The following is a 25,227-nucleotide window of genomic DNA, read 5'->3' as shown; positions in this document are numbered from 1 at the left end:
TCATATTGTAGTTAGTAACTCGAAATTTCGAGATACGTAACTCGCAATTTCGACTTTGTAACTCAAACTTTCGACTAAGTAACTGGAAATTTCGAGATATTTAACTCGAAATTTCGAGATATTAACTTGGAATTTCGAGATACGTAACTCGAAATTTCGAGTTAATAAATAACATACACCTGGCACTAATGCTCTTCCGTAGTTCTCCCTCTGGCATCCTTGGAAAGAATATAATGGCTATAGTTGAAAAACTGTGTTTGTTTAAAATTATACATGTTTATACAAGAAAATGTAGACTTGTATCAGTCGTTAGAGCACTTTGAAATAAATATCTGTGCCATATAATCTTCTTTAATAGCACTTTCTGAAAAAATTACAATATCTCTTATCTCTGACTCTAACGCGTTGAGTTGAGCCCAGAGAGAAAATGCTTTCCTGAGAAAATGTCAGTGTCATTATGAAGAAACAAATAAACATTTTTGCAGATTACTTGATCTCAACAGACTTTGTAAGTCTAAAGAAAATGATATAAGAGATATTTAAACAAACATATCAAGTTTCAACAACATAACTCTTTGAAACAATACTAGTTAAGCTCCATTTCCATAAAAAATCAAAACAGTTTTAGTATAGGCATATAGCGTATTGCATGAATGTTGAGTCAACTGTTTGCTCTTAGTCTACCAAGGTTGTAATAGACGTCCTTCACCATCATAAGGTCAATTAATACTGGCCACCATTTGTTATTTCATATAATATGAGCCGTGCCATGAGAAAACCAACATAGTGGGTTTGCGACCAGCATGGATCCAGACCAGCCTGCGCATCCGCGCAGTCTGGTCAGGATCCATGCTGTTCGCTAACAGGTTCTCTAATAGCAATAGGCTTTGAAAGCGAACAGCATGGATCCTGACCAGACTGCGCGGATGCGCAGGCTGGTCTGGATCCATGCTGGTCGCAAACACACTATGTTGATTTTCTCATGGCACGGCTCATATACCCAATATTATGACCACTGTCGAGCATACATTCTCTAATGTAATTTGAACAATTTTATTTTTATTGTTTATATCGTTGACTAAATTCTAAAGACTAAGTTGTGCTATCTGCATGAAGAAATATTTTGCCGTGATCATATACGGCGTTTACCTTATTAAAACTAAAGTATGTTAATTTGTCGCTTGAATAGATCTATCCCAGAAGGTTATTTGAGCTCGTTCTTTTATCAGGTTTTATCAGCAATCCTGTATTACAATATAATCCTCTAATTTTGTAAAATAATATATAGCTGTGGTCAATGAAATAGCAGCAAATAGCATTTAATGCGGTACATCGCATTATTTAATACACACAAAAAAAGGATCAGATAGTGATAATTAAGAGAGCAGATGGTGAATGTCCATTCCTAATGCCACAGTAAAGCCACAATAAAACCTAAAGTAAATAAATCAGCTTTTTTTGTTGATTTAAAGGATGGCCTACAAATTTTAATTAATACTGTCGTTGACCGTATCGTATATTGGCAAACTTACGTATCTTCCATTCCATCTTAAGAGTAATTTAAGAGAGAATATAAATACGTTCTTCAAAACATTTTTTGCTTTTACAAGACATGGGGAAGTTTTGCTGTCCGAGTTTATCTAGACTTTCAATGACCTTTAAAATAAAGCCACAATATCCATATTGTACATTTTAACAAGATACCAGTTGTCCTAGTTACGTTTTTCTCTCTTTTTGTTGTAAAATTTATTCAAAATTACTAAATAAACGTTTTACTAATAGACACTGGACAATTGTTCTTTTATAGCGTTATTTTTGCAATATCATTCAAATAATAAAATAAACATTTTTCAAAAATTGCTGGAAACAATGTTAAATCAAGTTATGGGTATTTTCTGCACTCGGACATTATTACAATTGCATCAAGACAGATATGTGTAACAGTTCTTTGAAAAGGTTGAGGTTTAAAGGCGTTACCCAACCCGGAAGTGCGGTCCCTTTTTGCAGTCCTTTTCCGAAACTTAATGCATAAATCACTTGATTAGGAAACATGTCTGAGAATCATTGACTTTAACAGGGCTATTATAATAGCAGCTCGACCTAGGATGCTGTATTCGGCCCGAGTGAATTTTGCCAGATCGGATCAGATGAGGCGCGCAAGCGCCGAGTGTGATCCGACCTTGCAATATCCACGAGCGCCGAATGCAAAATCCAAGATCCAGCTACTGTTGCAATGACCCTTTTATTATATATCCCCATCTTTTTGTTTGTTGTTAGAGCTGAGTGAAGTTTTTATGTGAGCTATTTATAGAACTGAGTCAGGTCATGCATGTTAAATGAAAGTAGTAGTCCGGTAACATACAATACAAAAGGTACAATACGGATTTTCTTTCTGCCTGTCCATATTTACTTGTAAAATATAATTTTGACAGAATTTATATAGGTAAATAATATATGTTTTTCATGTTTCGTGCAAACAAATCTTTCGTTTTAGGATTTGAACGGGTCAATTTATGATACTTCAAGATGAAATTTGGCTTTTAGGTGAATTGCAATATGTAACTTAACTTTTGATTTTGTGAATAAATATAAACAATTATCCTATATGAGAAACACTAGAGTTCTCATATGCTTTAAAGAAAAACCTCACCTGCAGTTAGAAACGAAGTCAGAAGAGGAGAAATGTTTTTAGTAGGACAAAACGTTGAATTACATGTCTGAAATTTATCTGGGGCTTTGTGTATTTTGGGGATCGAGTAAAGAGAAGGGAGCTTTAAATGATACTAGTTTAAAATTGACACATTATTCTAAATGACCTTTCACAATATTCGTCCAGTCGTTTGGTGGGACCTTTAGAATTAGAAATTTTCAGTTCAATTTGTAATATATTTGTGTAGTAAATGCGTCACATTATGATAATGTTGTTTGATGTTTTATCTTCAGCCGCTAAAACAAAGTTTGCATGGAGCTAGATATACCTTTCTTTAATCATCGAAGTGAGAACTCGGGTTTAGGAAGATCAAAAACTGTCAAAATACTTTATTTAAAGACAAATAGTTTAAGTTAAATAATATTTTTTACCAAGTGTACACACGTGTACAATTACAGCAGGGGTAGGGGTTGGGTGGGTTTTTGGGTGGGGGTCCGTGGTTGAGTGGTTAAGGTCGCTGACTTCAGATCATTTGCCCTGTTATGGTTTCGAGACTCACTAAAGGTGTAGAATTCTTTTATGCGAAGAAGCCATCCAGCTGGCTTACGGAAGGTCGGTTGTTCTACCCAGTGCCACACCGTGCCTGCAATAATACACGCAGGGGAACATTAGGTCTTCCTCCGCCATCAAAAGTCGCCATATGAGCTATAATTGTGTCGTTGTGACTTTTAAGCTAGCAAACAAACTAAATTTCTTCTCAATAGGGATGAGAATGTAAGTTAGTAATTTAAGACTAATATAATTCTACCACTAAAATATGTCTCTATTACATGTCAGGTAAAACTATCTGTCATAAACCTGAAATTTAATATTTTCACAAATGTCAAAGGTGTTCATTCATTGAAAATGAAACACTTAGATTATCTCTGTTTGAGATAGAAACAAACACTGATTGTGTAGTGTAAAAAATTCCAAACGAAGATACAACGGTAACGTAACAACTGGGAGCCCTCCACGAAAAATTTTATAACCACCAGTGGTCACATTGGAAATTGATTTTTATGATGATTTTTACAGTGAAGCATTCTCTTCGGTATGTATGTTCCATCTTTTGCAAGCATGAAAGTCATATCAACAGAAACAGGTTGAGAGTAATATTGCGGTTACAGCATTGAAAGTAACATCTTGCGATGTTATTTTGTCCACAATTAGAAAAGCGATCTTAATCACTATCATCATCCTTTTAATACTGGTAGTTCACAGCAAACTAGGCTCGTTGAAGACAATATGTTTATTGCTTTATCATGCAATGTGTTAGAATCTTCTCTGACAAAACATTTTGTTAATACGTATGCCTTCATAACGTTGTCTGGTTTTATTTTTATTATCGTTCCTTCTCCTGAAGGAACACTTAGAATTGGTAAGTCACACTTGACTGAGCAAGTGACCTCTAAAACTGTTGCCATTATAAGCTGCCCAATCAAACTCCGTGACCTTAGAAATAATCTCTAACGTTAAAATTATTCTTTCCTTATTGAGGCGACTCTCTGGCTAAACGCGCTCCGCGGATAACATGATTGTAGGACATTTGCCCCCCAGGACATTTGCCCCCCAATGAAAAAATGTACTACCGGACATTTGCCCCCCAGTTGAAATGGCAGATAGGACATTTGCCCCCCACTTCTTATTTTTAGAATGGACATTTGCCCCCCAATATTTTTGTCCAATATGCCAGTAGATATACTGTGTTATATGTTGTTTTATTATTATTTGTTATTTTTCAACTTTGAAGAATGTAAGGTTCCCGAAGAGCGAAAAGCAGAAGACTGTCGCAAAAAGTTACTTGATTTTTTTGCAACAGACCTTGGAATACAAGAAGCCCAAACGTCAATCAAAATCGATCGTGCTCATCGTGTAGGCAGTTACGCCATTGGAAAGATTCGTCCAATTGTAGCAAAGTTCAATTCGTCTGTGGACAAATATGATATCAAACAAAAGATAAACGAAAAACGCGGGACAATACACATAAAAGCCGGAGACCAGTATCCAAAAGTCATCCAGGAACGCAGAAGAGCCCTGATACCAGAACTTATCAAGGCCAAAGAAGCAAATAAACATGCTGTGTTAAGCTATGATAAATTGTTCATAGACGGCAAGCGCTTTATCCCTGATGCAAGTTCTCAATAGGATGTTATTGAGAAGCAGTTTAAATTTCTGCTATGGAACATACAAGGGTTGAGCAATAAACTAGATGACAGCGATTTTTTACATATTATTAATAAGTACGATGTCATATTAATCACAGAAGCATGGAACTCTAAACTTAAAAATATACACATTGAATGATATTGCTCATTTTCTTGTCCAAGACCTAAAACTAACCGAAAGGCTAAGCGATTCAGTGGTGGTGTTATAATATACTATAAAAAGGAATATCTCAATAAAATAGAGCTAGTTAATTTAAATCCAAATGGCATCGTATGGTTTAAATTATTGAAAGAATATTTCGGCACATCAAAAGATTTATATTTTTGTACTTGTTATATTCCACCAGAAGACTCTTCTGTATATAAGAACACATCTTCTTCGTTATATGAATATGACTTTTTTGAACAATTGAACAGTGATATCATAAAATATAGCTATTATGGTGATATATACTTGACAGGTGACATGAATTCAAGGACAGGCGAACGATCGGATTATATCGAAAATATTAATCTCGACCGTTATGTTGATCTACCCATTGATGATGAATACATTGTTGATCTCCCACCACGTGTATCAAATGATAAAATTGTAAATTCTTATGGAAATAGACTATTGACACTTTGCAAAGAAAATAATATGATTATTGCAAATGGCCGTCTAGAAAACGGTAAATACACCTGTCACAATGTTATTAGAAACAGACATGCTGCTAGCGTAGTGGATTATCTGATCACAAATTACTGTAATTTCCCGTGCATTTCGCACATGGAAGTACTTGATCTAACGGATTTTTCAGATCACTTCCCTATTGAATTTTCTTTAAATTGTGAAAGCATGATATTTTACGAAACAGATATACTGACATATGACAAGATCATATGGGATTGTATTAACCAGGATTACCTTGACAATATTCTATATGAAAATAGACACGTTTTTGACCGTCTATCTCATGAATTGGAAAACAATACTATTGATATAGATACGTATGTAAATTCTTTTTCAAAGACTATATATGATATCTCCTTTAAAGTAAATGGCAAATCTATAAAACGAGGCCCTAGAAGACCCAGAATAAAAAAGTCTCTTTGGTTTGATGATCAATGCAAAAGTGCCAAATCAGCATTTTATAAAGATAAGCGAATCTTCCATTCTTACCCTACGGATGAAAATAGAGCAAAATTTTTAACCAGTAGAAGTATTTATGCTTCTGTTAAGAGAAGAGCGAGACGTAAATTCAGTTTCAAAGAAAAGTCAAAGTTAACTTCTTTGAGTAAGATGAACCCTAAAAAATTCTGGAAATATATAAATAAGTTCAAGAATAATGGACACTTTGGAACGCCCAATGTAAGTTTGCATGATTTCGCTGAGCATTTTCAAAAGATTTCAAATTCTTCCGAACGTGAGTTCACTATTGATGATGACACCTTGCGCCATGAACAAATAGTTATTGATGAGTTAGACTGCCCGTTTACGGTTGAAGAAATCTCCAAAACAATATGTTCCCTTAAAAGAAACAAGAGTAGTGATTTTTGTAACAATGTGGCTGATTTTTTCATAGACACAAATCAGTTTATCTCACCATATCTTGTTAATGTTTTTAATAAAATATTTGATACAGGCATTTATCTCGAATCTTGGTGTAAAGGAGTAATTGTTCCAATACATAAGAAGGGGAATTTTGAAAATCCTACCAATTATCGTGGAATAACACTTGTAAATGTAATGGGTAAAATTTTTTCACTTGTCCTTAGAAATAGACTGAATAAGTGGTGTGAATCAGAACATATTTTTAATGATTCACAGTTTGGTTTTAGGGACAATCATAGTACAGCAGATTGCATATTTTTGCTACATTCTGTTATCCAAAAAGTACTTAAAAATAAGTCCAAACTATATTGTGCCTTTATTGATTACGAGAAAGCCTTCGACACTGTTAAACGTGAAGCGCTGTGGTCAAAATTATTAAAAATAGGCATCAGTTGTAAAATGATTAATATGCTTAAGTCTATTTATGCAAATGTAAAATCTTGTGTTAAGTTATCTACAGATATGAATATGTCAGACTTTTTTGACGTCACACTCGGTTTAAAACAAGGGGAGCCACTCTCCCCTTTGCTCTTTATTCTATTTGTGAATGACATTAATGAAAGTATTGACTTTAACCATCTATGTGAGTCGGATGTAGATCAGCTTTCTATGTATTTGTTGCTGTTTGCTGATGACATAGTATTGTTTACGACTAGTCCAGAAAGCTTACAAGCACAACTTGATAACATATATATGTACTCGATAAAATGGGGCCTAAAGGTAAATGTTAAAAAGACTAAAATTTGTATTTTTGAGAAAAGGAAACATACTCATGATTTTGAATGGTACATAAATGGAGAAAAACTAGATATTGTAGACCAATTTTGCTATTTAGGTGTGAATTTCACTTATACAGGTAATATGAAAAATGCCGTAAGAACATTATCTGACCAAGCACTGAAAGCTTATAATTGTTTAATTTCAATATTTAGTCGGGTAAGCTTAGATGTACGGACAAAACTCTCATTGTTTGATAAAATGGTGGTCCCAATTTTATTATATAGTGCTGATGTTTGGGGTATATATGATTCTAAAGAAATAGACAAACTTCACATCAAATTTTGCAAATATATACTAGGTGTTCGTCAGCAGACGCCGAATGTGGCCGTGTTTGGCGAATTAGGCAGATACCCTTTGTCTGTAATTTGCAAGGAAAGAGCCTTGAAACATTGGCTTAAGGTGATGAAATGTAATGACTCGCCCATGCATACATGCTTTATCGAACAATGTAATAGTAATGATAACAATTGCTGGGCAATGAGAGTAAAACAACTGTTAGAGAGACTTTGATTAAGTTACATATGGACTGATTTTAACGTAGATGTTAACTATTTTCCTGTCATTAAGCAACGCTTGAGGGATCAATATATCCAAAACTGGCATGCTACTATCCAGACCATGCCTAAGCTAGAATATTTTAGAAAATTTAAATCGAACTTTTGTTATGAAAATTATCTGGATATAGTAACTAATAATGCATTAAGAAAACAATTAACATGTTTTAGACTGAGCTCACATGATTTAGAAATAGAATTTGGTAGATTTTCTGGAACTATAAGAGAGGCACGTATTTGTAAAGTTTGTTCATGTAATATGATTGAATCCGAATATCATTTTCTTTTGTGCTGTCCATTATACTTGTCAGAAAGACATAAATATTTAAGAAATACTACATGGCCGAATATTCATATGTTTATTTCTTTTATGTCATCCAGAAATAAGAAAACCATATTAAATGTAGCGAAATATATAAACGAAGCTTTCAAGCTGCGAAAGGAAACCCTTGCCGGGTTAACTGCTTCTTAGTTAAGAAAGTATCTTTTTTAAACGAAGTTGATCAAGTTGCTATCTACTAGTTTGTATCTGTTGCAATTGCTTGTATTTTGTCATGTCTTTGCCATATTTGTACTGTTTATGTTAATGGCCAAAGGCAAATAACTTGCCGATTTGCTTAATAAAAACTGAAAACTGAATTATCAAAATTACTCTAAAAGGCAATTTTCAGTCAAAAAAACTATTTTATTGATAAAAATTTGATGAATATGTTAATTACATTGAGGTGTTAAGGTAAATAAAAGCCTATTATTGAGTTATAAAAGTGCTCATAACAATGTTATAATTTTTTAATTTGTGCAATGTTTTTAACACTCAAACTTGTTAATTTGGCAATTATCTACTAGAAAGATGTAAGAAACAAACACATTGTTATCTACAATATGATAATTATCTTCCACTAAGTTCCTAAAAAATCACTAGGGGACAAAAATATTGGGGGGCAAATGTCCGTTTCAGAAATAAGCACTGGGGGGCAAATGTCCTATCTACCATTTCAACTGGGGGGCAAATGTCCAGCAGTCCACTTTTTTATTGGGGGGCAAATGTCCTGGGGGCAAATGTCCGGATCCCGGATAACATATTACTAAACCCGAGGATGGAAAAGTGGCGTTAACAAGTCTAACAAGCCTCTCATCTTAATATCTTTTCTATAATTGGAACTCTTCCACCTAATAAATCCGTACTTCAATGTAAATTTTCAGGATCGAATCTGTGTTTTTTTCCCGTAACTTTATTGTAACTAGATTTTAATGACAATGAATGTGACCTACTGACCTACTTTCCTAATATTTTAGCATCAGTTTGACATTGAATGATCTATACAGCATATGTTTTGAGAATGCATTCACTTGCATTATTTATGGGACAAGAGGGCCATGATGGCCCGATATCGCTCACCTGAGTTTAATTGCTTGCTTGAACAAATTTCTTTGCTAAAGCTTCAAAAAGAAAAAAAACTAGGTGAGAAGGTCATGGTAAAGATACTTCAAGATAAGTACTGAAATCTGTTAAAAAATTATACAAATCTCTTTGCTGTAGCTTCAAAAACAAGAAAGTAGGTCAGAAGGTCAGGGCTAAGAACATTAAAGGTGAGTATTGAAATCTTTATCGAAAGTTACTGACGTGGTCCAAATTTCTATGATGTTATGATCGGTGTGCAAAACTGTACATGTCATCCAAATTTCAAGGCTGTATCTTAAAAAAACAAGAAAGTAGGTCAGTAGGTCAAGGTCACAGTCAAATAACCTCTAGTTACTTGGGGTCATCAGTAGGGGTGCGTATCGGTCAAAATGATCGATACGATATTTGTATCGATACAAAATGATTGATATCCGATATATCATATGATATTTTCAAACAGAATAATAACAGAGTACAAGACCATTATAGTAATGCAATATGAACTTTATTACTCACTTCTAAGGTCGGTCTATTCTGAGTCAAAATCACAGGACTTGGATACATTTTTCTTTAGGAAACAGAGGCAAGCATATTAGAATTGTTGTTTTACCTTTTTTTAATTAACTATTTTGAAGAAATAACTAACAGCTTATTCAATATTTCAGAATGGTATTTTTCAAAATGACATGAGCTTCTCAATTGAAATGATAACAAAAGGTGTAATAGTCTTTTTGTTATGATCAAATAGCCAGCAATTAGCTGTCACCTCTGTCAATTTCGTTGTTCACAGTTTGATCTCGGTTAAAAAGAATACTCAATCTTTAATAAGTATAATAAATTTTGTGATTTATTAATATTTCTTTAATCAAAATACGTTCAAATTTGTATGAAATTAATTTTGTTTGAAAGAAAATTAAACCATTCGATCTTTTACGGAACGTAACGGCAATCTTATATTTTAGCGGTGACAGTTAGCGCGGAGAGTAGTTTCCCTTTACCAAAATGGCGACCATCGGTAACAAACTTGTTTCGAAGTTGGAAAATCATCTATACCTGTGTATAATCTGCGCGCCCACGATTCGGGGTGGTCCCGGGGGTCAAAAAACTGCGCATTATACATAGGTATCTGCGGTAATGAGGCCATTTACCATGTAGTTAGCTTTTGATCGATATTTTGATCGATACAGGAACGTTCGATCCGATGTATCGATCGAACCCTGAATACCGGTATTCGATACATATCGAGAACCGGTACGCACCCCTAGTCATCAGGTAATTATAATTAACCAATCTAGGAAATATGATCAGATAATTTTTGAAGTTTTTTTTCCTATATAACTCATATACAAGTGACCCCCGGGGCGAGGCCTCTTTTCAACCCAGGGGCATGATTTGAAAAATCTTGTTAGGGAACCACTAGGCAATGCTACATACCAAATATTAAAGGCTTAAGCCTTGAACTTTCAGAAAAGAAGATTTTTAAAATTTTTTCCTATATAAGTCTATGTAAAACTTGGGGCCCCTGGGGCAGGGCCTCTTTTCACCCCAGGGGCATAATTTGAACAATTATGGTAGAGGACCATTAGGCAATGTAACATACCAAATATCAAAAGCATAGGCCTTGCAGTTTCAGGCAAGAAGATTTTTTATGTTTTTTCCTATATAACTCTATGTAAAACTTGGGGCACCCGGGGCGAGGCCTCTTTTCACCCCAGGGACATAATTTGAACAAACTAAGTAGAGGACCACAAGGCAATGCTACATACCAAATATCAAAGGCCTAGGTCTTGTGTTTTAAGACAAGAATATTTTGGGACCCCCGGTTTGGGGCCTCTTTTCACCCCAGGGTTTTAATTTGAACAATTTTGGTAGAGGACCATAAGGCAATGCTTCATACCAAATATCAAAGGCCTAGGTCTTGTGGTTTCAGGCAAGAAGATTTTTAAAGTTTCTTTTCTATATGTCTATATAAAATTGGGACCCCCGGGGCGGGGCCTCTTTTCACCCCAGGGTAACAATTTGAACAATCTTGGTAGAGAACCACCAGGCAATGCTACATACCAAATATCAAAGGTTTAAGACAAGAAGATTTTTAAAGATTTTTCCTATACAAGTCTATGTAAAATTTGAGATCCCCGGGACGGGGCCATATTTGACCCTATGGGGATAATTTGAACAATCTTGGTAGAGGACCACTAGATGATGTTACATACCAAATATCAAAGCCCTAGGCCCAGTGGTTTTAGACAAGAAGATTTTCAAAGTTTTTCCCTATATAATCTATGTAAACCATGTGACACCCCCCCCCCCCCCCCCGCAGGGCTGGGCCATATTTGACCCTAGGGGGATAATTTTAACAAACTTGGTAAAGGACTATTAGGTGATGCCACATACCAAATATCAAAGCCCTAGCTAATGTGGTTTTGGACAAAAAGATTTTCAAAGTTTTTCCTTTCGGTTGCCATGGCAACCAGAGTTCTGCATGGAATTCATTTCTTTGACTAATTTTCAATGAGGATCATGCGATGCAAGGAACATTCCTGTTAAGTTTCATCAAAATTGGACTGGTGGTTTAGGCTGGGAGGTGTTGACGGACGACGGACGACGTACAGTCACTGACCACAAAAGCTCACCCTTGAGCACTTCGTGCTCAGGTGAGCTAATAAACTTGGAGCATATTTGTCTTAAAAATTACAATGTCCATTGAACTTAGAGACGGCATTTTGGTATAATAGCTAACTACAAAGAAAAGAAAACAGGAAAAAATTGTTAATTTTATTACAGTATGGACTCTTACTTATTTCGCAGAAAAAACTCATAATCTGCCTTATACAAGAAAAAACTAGAAAACGAAATAGTATCGATAAGTGACAAATTAACCCAGCACTAAGCCAGATGGTCTAGTTTTGAAACATGGTTTGTACATGTCAAGTACAGGAAATATCTCATTTTAAAGCAGCAGAACTCTTTTCAGTCTTACGGAAAAACAGATTTTTTTCACAACTAAATACATGTGGAAACGAGTATATCATACCAAAAATCTTACTCATTTACTTCATTTTAATATCTCTTTTCCCTATAACACTCGTTATTCCTCATATGAAAACGGCGTGCATTTGCTAAAATAACAGTCTTTCGTTGTATATATGATACTTATGCATTAATTTGTGTGTAAAATGTCATGTTTAAAGTTGTAACACCATGTATAAAATTGAATGAAGAAAAAAAAAACGAAAAGATAATGAAACACAGACATTCTACTGAAAGATAAATCTTCCACTTGAAAAGCAAAAACAATGTAACTTTCTGGTTTTGTTAACTGAGTTGTTATTTTTCCAGAATGCAATTGCTCAACAGGACAATATAATAGTAACCATGGGCTATCAAAGTTTTCAGTTTGAAAGTTATATAATCTTTATAAATTTATATAAACTGTTACACAGAAATTTCTTTTAAACTTGGTAAAAGTAGAAAGTCTAATCTATAAAAAGGAACGCACTAAGCATAGAAACAAGTTAAACAGTTCAAAATGAGGTTATTTTGCGTGTTAATGATAAATTTCGTATACAAAAGAAAAAAAATAACACAAAGTATTCAATAAACGAAATATACAATAAAATTCTTCAAATCATATAAAAATGAAAACATGGCAAAAGGTCATCACCGTCATGACTGACGTCGGTAACACTACACATAATTTACGCCAAACCTGCTAAAACAGAAAACATCTTTTAGCTGTTGATTAAATGCTGCCACCTATATTGTATTTTAATGCACCTCATATCTAATTAACTACGACGCCATTGGAATAGCTGTTTCGTAAAGTTGAAAAGTTTAAATGTACTGTACAATCAACTTGAAAATATAAAATGTTCAGATTGAAGACAAATTTCAGCCAGTGTTAAGATTGTAGAATAACTTTAACTTTAATCCATTTATGAAAGTGAATTTTGGATAATTGTTTGTAAAATTCTTTGGCCCACAATGGAAAAAAAATGCTCGTAATTGCATTCTCACCATGCATCTCCATCTAACGGAAGCCAAGTGAAACGAAGAAACAAATATCTGAAAAGAACAACTTATAACTATATTTTTTTCAAATCTGCACAGGGCCTTTTATACATAAGAAATGAAGAATTATAGCTTTATAGTTATCATGTGGATATAAAACCAACTAAAGTGCTCAAAACATTTTAAATAGCCCATAATATTCGCAATTTATTCCTTATATTAGTAGTTTTGTTTTCTATTTAAACTAATCTAATTTGGCATATTTCAAAGTAACGGATCTCTGAAACGTTAAAGATAATGGCCCCTTGAATATCAAACGTGCTAATATCACATTTCAACGCGCATTTTCCACGACCAGCTTCCACTAAACCGTACGACGTGTGTAAACATTCTTAACCGATCGTATGTTATGACATCTGGAAAGCTCTGTCTTTATAAATCACAGCAATTAGTACGCATCAGACATAAACAGTATAGAGTTTCTCCATGAAATGCATTTGACAGATTTATTGAACAAATGTTTAATATCGTGTTACATCTTTTATTATCTTTCATGGTATACGCTTTGAAATCAACTTGATTGTAAAAGAAGATTATGAAGTAGGAATGGCCTGTCAAAATGTAGTAATAGTTAATAGCAGTACTGAACCTAGTTACAGCTTTAGAATGTTAAAATCTTTCACAAATTGTTTGCTGTTTGAACAGCGAGATCAAGTTCTTTTATGATATGAGCCGCGCCATGAGAAAACCAACATAGTGGGTTTGCGACCAGCATGGATCCAGACCAGCCTGCGCATCCGCGCAGTCTGGTCAGGATCCATGCTCTTCGCTAGCGGTTTCTCTAATTGCAATAGACTATGAAAGCGAACAGCATGGATCCTGACCAGACTGCGCGGATGCGCAGGCTGGTCTGGATCCATGCTGGTCGCAAACCCATTATGTTGGTTTTCCCATGGCGGTCATATGATTTATGAAAGTGAATTTTGGATAATTGTTTGTAAAATTCTTTGGCCCACAATGGAAAAAAAATGCTCGTAATTGCATTCTCACCATGCATCTCCATCTAACGGAAGCCAAGTGAAACGAAGAAACAAATATCTGAAAAGAACAACTTATAACTATATTTTTTTCAAATCTGCACAGGGCCTTTTATACATAAGAAATGAAGAATTATAGCTATATAGTTACCATGTGGATATAAAACCAACTAAAGTGCTCAAAACATTTTAAATAGCCCATAATATTCGCAATTTATTCCTTATATTAGTAGTTTTGTTTTCTATTTAAACTAATCTAATTTGGCATATTTCAAAGTAACGGATCTCTGAAACGTTAAAGATAATGGCCCCTTGAATATCAAACGTGCTAATATCACATTTCAACGCGCATTTTCCACGACCAGCTTCCACTAAACCGTACGACGTGTGTAAACATTCTTAACCGATGATATGTTATGACATCTGGAAAGCTCTGTCTTTATAAATCACAGCAATTAGTACGCATCAGACATAAACAGTATAGAGTTTCTCCATGAAATGCATTTGACAGATTTATTGAACAAATGTGTTTGATATCGTGTTACATCTTTTATTATCTTTCATGGTATACGCTTTGAAATCAACTTGATTGTAAAAGAAGATTATGAAGTAGGAATGGCCTGTCAAAATGTAGTAATAGTTAATAGCAGTACTGAACCTAGTTACAGCTTTAGAATGTTAAAATCTTTCACAAATTGTTTGCTGTTTGAACAGCGAGATCAAGTTCTTTTATGATATGAGCCGCGCCATGAGAAAACCAACATAGTGGGTTTGCGACCAGCATGGATCCAGACCAGCCTGCGCATCCGCGCAGTCTGGTCAGGATCCATGCTCTTCGCTAGCGGTTTCTCTAATTGCAATAGACTATGAAAGCGAACAGCATGGATCCTGACCAGACTGCGCGGATGCGCAGGCTGGTCTGGATCCATGCTGGTCGCAAACCCATTATGTTGGTTTTCCCATGGCGCGGCTCATATTTCGAAATTGGAACAAAATGTACTGCAACGCCAGTATCAGTCTGTCTAACAAATATGGTATTTATAAACGTCATATTCGAGTAAGTTAAAAAAAATAATTAAAAAGGAATTCCAATTGTAAATTGCTTGTCCTACCATCAGAAGTGAATTCAATTTAATCGATTTAAGTTACTTCCTTTCTACAATTTGGCCGATAGCCTAGGAACTTGCTTTTTTTTTTTACTTAGAACAAGTACTTTCTTCTATAATTTTAAAACTTAGTACGAAGATAAATTGAAAGCAAACCGTGAAAGCAACTGCCCTGAGGAACAAAAAGAAATACACCAAGCATTATTGTTACAATACTTTGAAACAGGTGGTAAAACGTTGTTCTGTTTAATTGACAAAACTATCATTTACATAGACATTAAATTACCCTCATAGAATTTCATGTACCATATATCAAACTGACAATTTCAAATGCTTCTGTAAAAAGTCTTTCCTTGGTTATAAAAGTAAAGTTTCCGGTTTGATTACCGTTTACATTCAAGTCTAAATTGCCAGAATTATGATCAAAAGTAAATACAATTCATGCATGTCTTTAGAAGTTTCCTGTGTAACAGTCTTAAAAACAAAAATACAACTGTAGAGGTTTGAGTCTGCTTGACCCCTCTGCTTGTCCAAATTGCAGACATTATAGACGGCACTAATGTACATATTACGTACAGAATGCTGGCAACAGCCATTGTGTTTGTTGTAGTAATCTTCCGTGAGTCTCTGGAAATAATTCCTGCATTTGTGTTGTTTCCATCATTTATATCCTGAGATTGTATTTTCGCGATTGCGTCATTATGTTCATCCTTACATCTACTGGTATTGTTGATAGACATACTCGTCAAACACGTGTCCGTGTAATTTTCTTGTTCTTCTTTCGTAAAAGAGACGATGGGAGAGGCGGAATATGGCATGTGTTGTTGTTCGTCCTTACTTTCTATTGTAGTGCCTAAAGATGACCCGCCTGTAGTTTTTAATTCAAGTGCATGTATTTCGTTGCCGTTTTCCTGTGACGTCGTACACAAAAACGTCGCCTGCGTTTTTCCATGTCTTTCTTCCCTTCGAGTTAAACCCTTACTTCCCGAGTGTACCTTTCCTGTGTTAGAAACTGTAGACTTTGGTAGGTTTGAAAGGAGTACTGATGGAACAGTTTTTCTCAGGCGTCGCATGCGTCTGTACACTAAAGCGTATGAAACAAGTACTAAAACCGTAACGGTGACGATGATGATGCAACCGATTACTTGTTCTATTCCAGACATAGCAGATTTATACCTTTGAAAAAACGCATTTTCCATTGATGTCCAAGCCACTTACGAAAAAATGGTGAAATGTCAATACAGTCGATATAACGACGATCAAAATGCTTGCACGTTTTGCTCGTGATGGTGTAAAGTAGACATAATGCGGTCGACATATTTTGGTGTATCTATCAACTCCTATTAAGGCAAAGAAAAATGCAGAAGCAACGTAAGTTTGAAAATGAATGTATGTGTGCAGTTTACATCCCACTGTCGTCCCGATGAATTTCCACAACGACGTGAAGCTAAGAAAATATACAGGTAGGTTAACAACTAGACTCACAACATCGCAAAGAGCTAGAGCTAACACGAACCAATCCGTTGAAGATTTCTGCTTTAGTTTGGTTTGTACAACTATAACAAGAGCATTGCTTGGCAAACCAGCAACGAACACTCCGCTGATATAAACTGTTAAAAATAGTCTACACCATCCCGGAATGTCATATACTATCGATGTATTTTGAAAGTCATGATCAACACTATGATTTTGCATTTTGTCAATTTATTTCTGTCCAAACATTCTCTTTGTTACGTCCCAAAACTGAAATCCAATACTACAATATATTTATATATTTATTTCAAGCTTTGTTCTTCCTCACACTCTGAGAAAAGTAACGGATTGTAGAGGTTTCTTTTCACATCTGTATATGGTTTCCGCGCTAGCATCCAACGTACTGTCTCGTACAACATTGTCGAATAAATTTATATGACAATTCATGTTGCTCTGTAAGCAGAGTAATTCACACTCTGCTTGAATATCTCTCCAACAAATTAATTGAGCCGCGCCATGAGAAAACCAACATAGTGGGTATGCGACCAGCATGGATCCAGACCAGCCTGCGCATCCGCGCAGTCTGGTCAGGATCCATGCTGTTCGCTAACAGTTTCTCCAGTTCCAATAGGCTTTAAAAGCGAACAGCATGGATCCTGACCAGACTGCGCGAATGCGCAGGCTGGTCTGGATCCATGCTGGTCGCAAACCCACTATGTTGATTTTCTCATGGCGCGGCTCAATTCTTGACATTGACGTACATGATACATTGATGAGACTTTAGTAAAGATTAAAACTACGAATATTTTACAGCGTAAATATCTAATAGTTATTTTTTTTAAAAATGGTAATCTTGGTCAATTTATTTCTTCTTTAAGGTAGTTTTGCATGTTGGATTAACCAGAGGTGCCTTCACGCTTCTTTTCCAAAGGTGTAACTACACCAATAACTGATATTTGCTCATGGGTATGTCAAGCAAGTTATTAGGGTCTTAAATTGACATGAAGTTTTACTGGAGAGTAATAAGACAGTTTTGAAATAAGCTCCTCATTATTTGTTTATTTTGTTTTGGGTTTAACGCCGTTTTTCAACAGTATTTCTGTCATCCTCATTATTTACATGTGTGTTTGATATTTCTGTGGCCTGAGTATTGTAGGCCCAACTATAGTAAAGAAACCAGCGTGGGAGCCATCTGGTCACGTAATGGCGGAGAGGTTTTTGAACACTAATTTTTCACTTGGCATGGCCACAGAGGTCTAAATTAAAGCTTGTTTCTGTTTAAATTTCATTGTGGATGTATTTTTGACATTTTGATAGTATAAATGGAAGAGGAGGTTGTATTTGGTAAAGTGAAACTCAGTTTTAGTATGAGTAGTTCTTCCAGGTCACAGCAGTGTGATTTTGATGTGATTTTACAGTAAGCAAATGTGACAAGAGAAATCTCTCTTAGAAGATATATGGCCCCTAGTTTTCTCTTTATTTTATATCAGTTTTATCATATCTCTTTAAAATGAGGTAAGGATTTGTTCCCTTAAATGGGTCTAGCTATGTTTGGTAGCTCTTTAAAAAATGTCAGTTTTATATAGAACATATAGGGAATAATATTTAATGGTGTGTGACCTATGATAGACTGATTTGAAAATATTGGCCCTCCGTTCAATTTTCTCAAATTGTTTCTATGGGAAAGTCACTTTTGATAACACTTTTTTTGCAAATAAAAAAAGTTGCACAATTTAGATTTAATGAAACTTTTAATAGTTATGTAGATCTACCTATTTTCAATAACAATGCCAAATAAAAGGTATAGGTCTGTGCGCTTAGGTTTTCACACTGTGCCAAATACCAATTGCCGCTGACATTATACAATTATTTATAATTTTGAATTATTTTACATCAGAACTATCTATTGACGAAAGACTTAGTGCTGACTGTTTAACACTAAATACACAGGACAGGATAGATTCCCTGCAAGACGTTTGATACCTGTATAATGGCTTCCATTTTACTAGGTTTTCCGTATAAATGAAGTTTAATGCCGGTGTCGCGGGATTATCACACAGTCGTGACCAGGTCCGCGGTTTATATATATATTTTTCAAAACTTGCCCACATGCTTATTCTTTGTCCAATATTTACAAAAATTTGCACAATTATTTCTCAAAGATAGCTTTTAAATTTTAAATCTAGCTAACTAAAATCCTTAACATTTTCTAAATTGTGTTATCATGGCAACATATGCATTAGATTCTGTTTTCTACAATAATACTTAAAAACAAGAGCTAAATTTGGAAAAGTGTTTCATATAAGTCAAATATTATAAAGTATATGTATTCAAAAATAAAATCTGAAAATTCCATGTGAAAATATTAGAAATGCATGGTTTTATGACAGATTTTGTAATATGAGTAATAACCATAAGAATAAGACATTTCTGTCATTGTTTCTTCATAATCAGTATTTCATTTACTGGTAATAAATGACTATTTTGAAATAAATAAAACTTATATTACTATGAAATTTTATATTGTAGATGCTTGTTTTAAAGTAGAAAAAATCAGCTAATTTAAAATCTTCCATGTTTTCTATGAAAACAATATTGAAATTGCGCTACCATGGCAACATATGTATTAAATTCCTTTTTTCTACAATAGTACTTAAAAACAACTGCTTAATTTGAAATAATGTTTGTAATGAGTTAAATGTATTCAGAAAAGAAATCTGAAAATTTCACATAAAAATCTTTAAAATATTCAGTTTTCCACTTTTCTCTATTTTATGACGTCTAATAATAGTCAGTAGTTAAAAAAGGCTTAACACATAATTATTACACTTACATTAAAAAAGCCGAATTTATGAGCATGACAATAATTTTAAATAGCATGGTTTTTGACATATCACTTGTCATGTACGCTTTTGATTTTGTAGAGAGAAATTCGTCCATTTCTTTATTTCAAATATTGTAAAGACAAGGTATTGTGTCAGCAATAACAGATGACCATAATAAGTACATGCAAACCGAATAAAAGGTACTTAAAGTTTTATGGTAATTGTATTTTACTTTGTCTTTGCTTATCAGACAATTAGTCCCTTTTAACCTTACAGATAGAAAACTTTTACTTTCCTATATGGGAGGATTGATGTAATGTCAATGGAAAGTCTTAATACTGTTAAGTTTGATTTGCCGGGCGATGCTTTGATCACGTCACTGCTTTTGTGGTGGTGGCGTGGGTGCCGTCAGGTAAATTTTAGTCAACACTATGAATACTTTCAAACAAAACATTTTAATGTACAAATTCATGTTTTATACTGTTTTAGTGTCTCATAAGTCAGTAATGACTGTTTTAACAGGACTGTATTATACATTGTGTAAAATGCTATGAATGTTTTACATGTGACACTTTAATAAAATATACAGTTGTACGTTGTAAGTTGTTGTTTTGTAACCAAGGTTGTTATCGTAAGAATGAAACATTTCAGTCATTCCTTCCTCATAATTTGTTTTTCACACTGGTTAGTTATAACTGACAATATTGAAGAAAATGAACATTTTATTACAATGACATTATACACTGTAGATCCCTAATTGAAATACAAATCCATAATTTCTACGAAACATAATTTGAATTATGTTACCATTGCAACATATATACTAAATTCCATTTTCTAACAAGAGCTGTCACTATTGGTGACAAATGTCCCAGAAGCATGCCCAAGAATGCTACAGTTGTCTGCGCAAAAAAAAACCACACACACATCATTTCGTGACCTTGACCTTGACCCAAGAGACCCGGGTGATAAGCGTGACACACCTTCTCAATATGGTTAACATTTGTGTCAAATTATTTTCAAATCCCTTGATAAATGGCAGAGTTATTGACCAGACAAGAAACACCTTTGACTTCTAAGTGTGACCTTGACCTTGGAGCTAGGGGTCTGGGTCTTGCGCATGACAGGTCATCTCAATATAGGGAACATTTATGCCAAGTAATTTTAAAATCCCTTCATCAATGGCAGAGTTATGGACCGGACAAGAAACAGACCATGTTAACCTTTAACCTCTAAGTGTGACCTTGACCTTAGAGCTAGGGGTCTGGATCTTGCGCATGACACGTCGTCGCATTGTGGAGAACATTTATGCCAAGTAATTTCAAAATCCCTTCATCAATGGGACTGGTTATGGACCGGACACGAAACAGACACTGTTAACCTTTGACTTCTAAGAGTGACATTGACCTTGGAGCTAGGGGTCTGGGTCTTTCGCATGACTCGTCTTCTCATTATGGTAAACATTTGTGGCAAGTTATGTCAAAATCCCTTCATGGATGGCAGAAATATGGACCGGACACGAAACATACCCTGTTAACCTTTGACCTCTAAGTGTGACCTTGACCTTGGAGCTAGGGGTCTGGGTCTTGCGCATGACACGTCGTCTCATTATGGTGAACATTTAAGAAAAGTTATTTCAAAATCCCTTTATGGATGGCAGACAAGAATTTACACGGACGCATGGACGCACGCACGCACGCACGCACGGACAGTGCGACTTTGATTTGCTCACTTTCGGGGGCATAAAAATACTTAATAAATACAACAGCTTAAGTTCAAGTACTTTTCTACTAAAGTGCATATTTGGATAGCATAGCCATACATATTCAAGACTCTCTCATTACTATAAAGGCATAATTCACAGTTGGTTACCATGGCAACATATCAAAAACAGTGGTTTTGGTATGGTACTGTGGCATTAATCATGTATGTTCATGTCAATAAACTTTTAACTGACTTGTTTAAACAAGTCTTCCTCCATACTAAAATGCACTTTCACAGACAGTGTAACTAAAGTTACAATGTAAATAGTACCAAACAGGAAACACCTTAGAACTATGAATATACAATTGTCAACATTATCACTTCTATGACAAAATCATTCAATTTGTATTTGATAATCTCCCGAAACATGAAGAGTAAATCTTCAGTACTGAACAGTGCAATAAACTAAACACCATTACATGACTGACAAGAGCTATCTGTAAGACAGCAAATTCTATTACTCAATTACTCATGCTGCTTTGACTTTGAAATCAAGCTGATTCTATGAAAAAGATTTAAGATTGTTTAAATGCAAGCATGAGTTAGGGTACCGGTACTTGGTCCTAGGAACTTATTTATGCCAATAAGACTAATGTAAACTTTCAGATCAATATTGCAAGTAGTAATATTGCAATTACTCATACAGATATGAAGTTGGAAGCAACAATGCAACATAATTTTTATAAATACAAAAAAGGCATACTTTTCTTCAAACACATGAATGCCTGTGTATATAGTTTCTGCAAGCTTCCTTTGAAAATCCAAAATCTCAGTACTTTTCATTTTTGCATGAACATTCACCCTTATGCCAAATTGTCATAATGACTAAAAGGTATATAGAGGCCATAGTTTGGTCAATCTGACTAAAGTTCTCGATCTTCCTAAAAGTTAGATCTGAAGACACAAAGTGAGACATCCTATTCAAATTCATCCAGTCATTATCTGGCAAGTGGCAAAATTGCGTGTTATCCAGATAATTATGTTAACAGGACAAAACTGCCTGTTAGTGCCCACTACTACCATCAACATATTCACATAAATAAGTGGATATTGTGAAAGTTTTCCTGATACCCAGTTAATATTCGTACCCAAATTGCCGATTAACGGTTAGACTTTTCGTAACAATTGTTCTCAAAAAGAAGAAAAGTGTCATACATATTTGATTTCTTGACAGTGGTGTTAGATGTTGGATCTCTTTACATTTAAGCATCTTTCATGTCATTGAGGTGTTTTGTTTAACTTTAACAGTTTCTGAACTATTTTCTCAAAATATGAAAATTTCAATTTCTTTCAGCCTAAACCTGAGGACTTAAAATTCCTCCCACCATTTCCTTTTTATGAAGAGAACTATTTAAACCATCAAACTGTTTTAAAAATGTTTTCTGCTATTTCTCTTCAGCTTAATTCATTTTAGAAATATCTGCGTCAACATTAAAACGGTTTCGTCAGACAAAAGTTGTAAGGTAGTCTGTCCGGCACTTTCATGATGTCTCCTTTTATATACATATGTATAGCGGACTTTAGGGTGTAACAGATGGGGTGAATTTTATTGTATTTTTGCATCTCCAATTGTTTTATTGTATATTTTACTGACATATACTGACTGCGAGGTAAATTTGTGATGCATGTTTTGCGGTGTTTCCTTTCACAATAAACTCAAACAAATGAAAATCAAAGCTACCTTGTGAGGACTAAATCAATGTGTATAATATCAACGGCAGGCAGTGTTCAAAGGCATTTGAAAGAAGTCAAAAAAGCTGAATGATTTGGGGAAAAAATGTATATTTTGTCCTTCTTATGTATAGTAAAATACCATCGGGTGTAAGTTTTGTTGCAGTTTTCATCACAAATAATCAAATAAAGTTCAAATTATCCATTAAAGACTAAATCAGTATGTATTTATATGCAATGACAGGCAGTGAAAGTGCATTAATTTTGAAAGAAATTTCAGACGCTGAATGTTTAGCAAAAAAGTATTTGTTATTCTGATTTAAAGTATGAATTCCTAACATATTAGGTTTTTTTGCAGTATTTTTCAAAATGATTAGCAGCAGTTGCAGCCACCATCAGTGTTTTGAGCGCTTTGATGTAGAGGAGGACCGAACAGTGTTTATTTTTAGATATCGTAATCTTAAGTGACTAACTGACACAACTTAAGATACCTAGTTAACGTAAGTGAATATGTGGATGGCAGTAGTTGGCACTAACAGGCAGTTTTGGCCTGTTAAGATACTTATGTGGATAAAACGCAGTTTTGTCACTTGCCAGATAATAACTGAATAAATGACATTTTTACGAAAACTTTTGAGATAAATAAGTGGATATGTGGTTGGCAGAAATATGCCACCATATAAACTATCATTAAAAAGGTGAAATCAAGAAAAAGTCGTGAATATACCTTTTGTATCAGGTAAATGTCGACCTTATATAGCAAGCCAGTAAGCGGTAATGAAATGTGCAACACCCGTCACGACTCCTAGCACCGGCTCCAGCGTTTAAGTTTCCAGTAAACTGAACACTAGGTCATTGAGAGAAATAATGTTTTTGGCGAACGCTTTCAAGATTATTTTGATAATGTAATAAAATATACTGAGTAATATATTTTGTTGTAACTGTGTTCACGCATTAGTTTGGTACATTTAATTCTTTTTTTTAAATTAGTATTCAGTTACTTTGTAAAAATAATACCATTGCGTAAGTATTTGGGACTGAACATTTTTCATCTTGTTTCTTCGGCCCATAAATGATGTTTCTGTTGATGCGCTGTCTCCTGCAAAGGCACTGAGTACGTGCGTTTTTGGTTCTAAAGGCTTCCTTCAAGGATCTTTTTTTCTGTTGCCATTGCGTGCGCTAGGGATTCAACTGGTGGGGATAACTTTTATTACACTGTCCAGTGACGTTTGAACATAGTGGGGTTTAAACGTGGGGTTAGGTGCACGATTTAAGCTTCCTAAATGTTTTGTTTTGTTATCGTGTGCGTGCGTGTATGCGTGCATTAGATGTTCTTGTGCACGTCCATGTGCTGTGGATATTTTGGGGTGGGGGCGTTTTTGAAACGAAGCTTTTCCTGTTGGTTTTGTTTGTCTGTTTTGGTTTAAGGCCGTTTTTCAACAGTATTTCAGTCATGGTCATGTAACGGCGGGCAGTTAACCTAACCAGTGTTCCTGGATTCTGTACCAGTACAAACCTGTTCTCCGCAAGTAACTGCCAACTTCCCCACATGAATCAGAGGTGGAGGACGAATGATTTCAAACACAATGTCTTATCAAATCGTCACGGAGAACATACGCCCCGCCCGGCTATCGAACTCACGACCCCGCGATCCGTAGACCAACGCTCTCCTTACTGAGCTGAGCGGGCGGGCACCTTTTCCTGTCGGATATTCATCCTGTTTTAAGTATATTTTGGGTTTGCTTTAAACACATCTTTTTCCTAACTTAAACTGGCATCTATTTGATAATCAGGTATTTGAGCTTAAATTGTCGACATGCTTTATAGTTTTGAGACTTCATCAGGTGTGCATCTTATGTTTGATGGTTATGTTAGCTTCCATCAGAATAGAAGTCTTAATAAGATGCAATAAGAAATTCAATGAAATTTATGCTATACAAGACCTCTGTTGGTAGCATTTTTTCCTATATGTACATGTACTTTATGCTATATATAATGGTATACTGACACCTACGTAAAGCTTTAACAAAGGTCTTGCTGCAATGATTTCGTAGAATATAAGGATCTTATCAGAGTTTTGGATTGTTTAAATAACGGTATTATTATTGTCCATTACAACGCTATCTTCGGTAATATGGTCTTGTCGGATACTT

Source organism: Mercenaria mercenaria, chromosome 4, assembly GCF_021730395.1.
Source record: "Mercenaria mercenaria strain notata chromosome 4, MADL_Memer_1, whole genome shotgun sequence".
In the NCBI taxonomy this organism is placed as follows: Eukaryota; Metazoa; Mollusca; class Bivalvia; order Venerida; family Veneridae; genus Mercenaria; species Mercenaria mercenaria.
Note: the sequence above shows the minus strand (reverse complement) of the source record.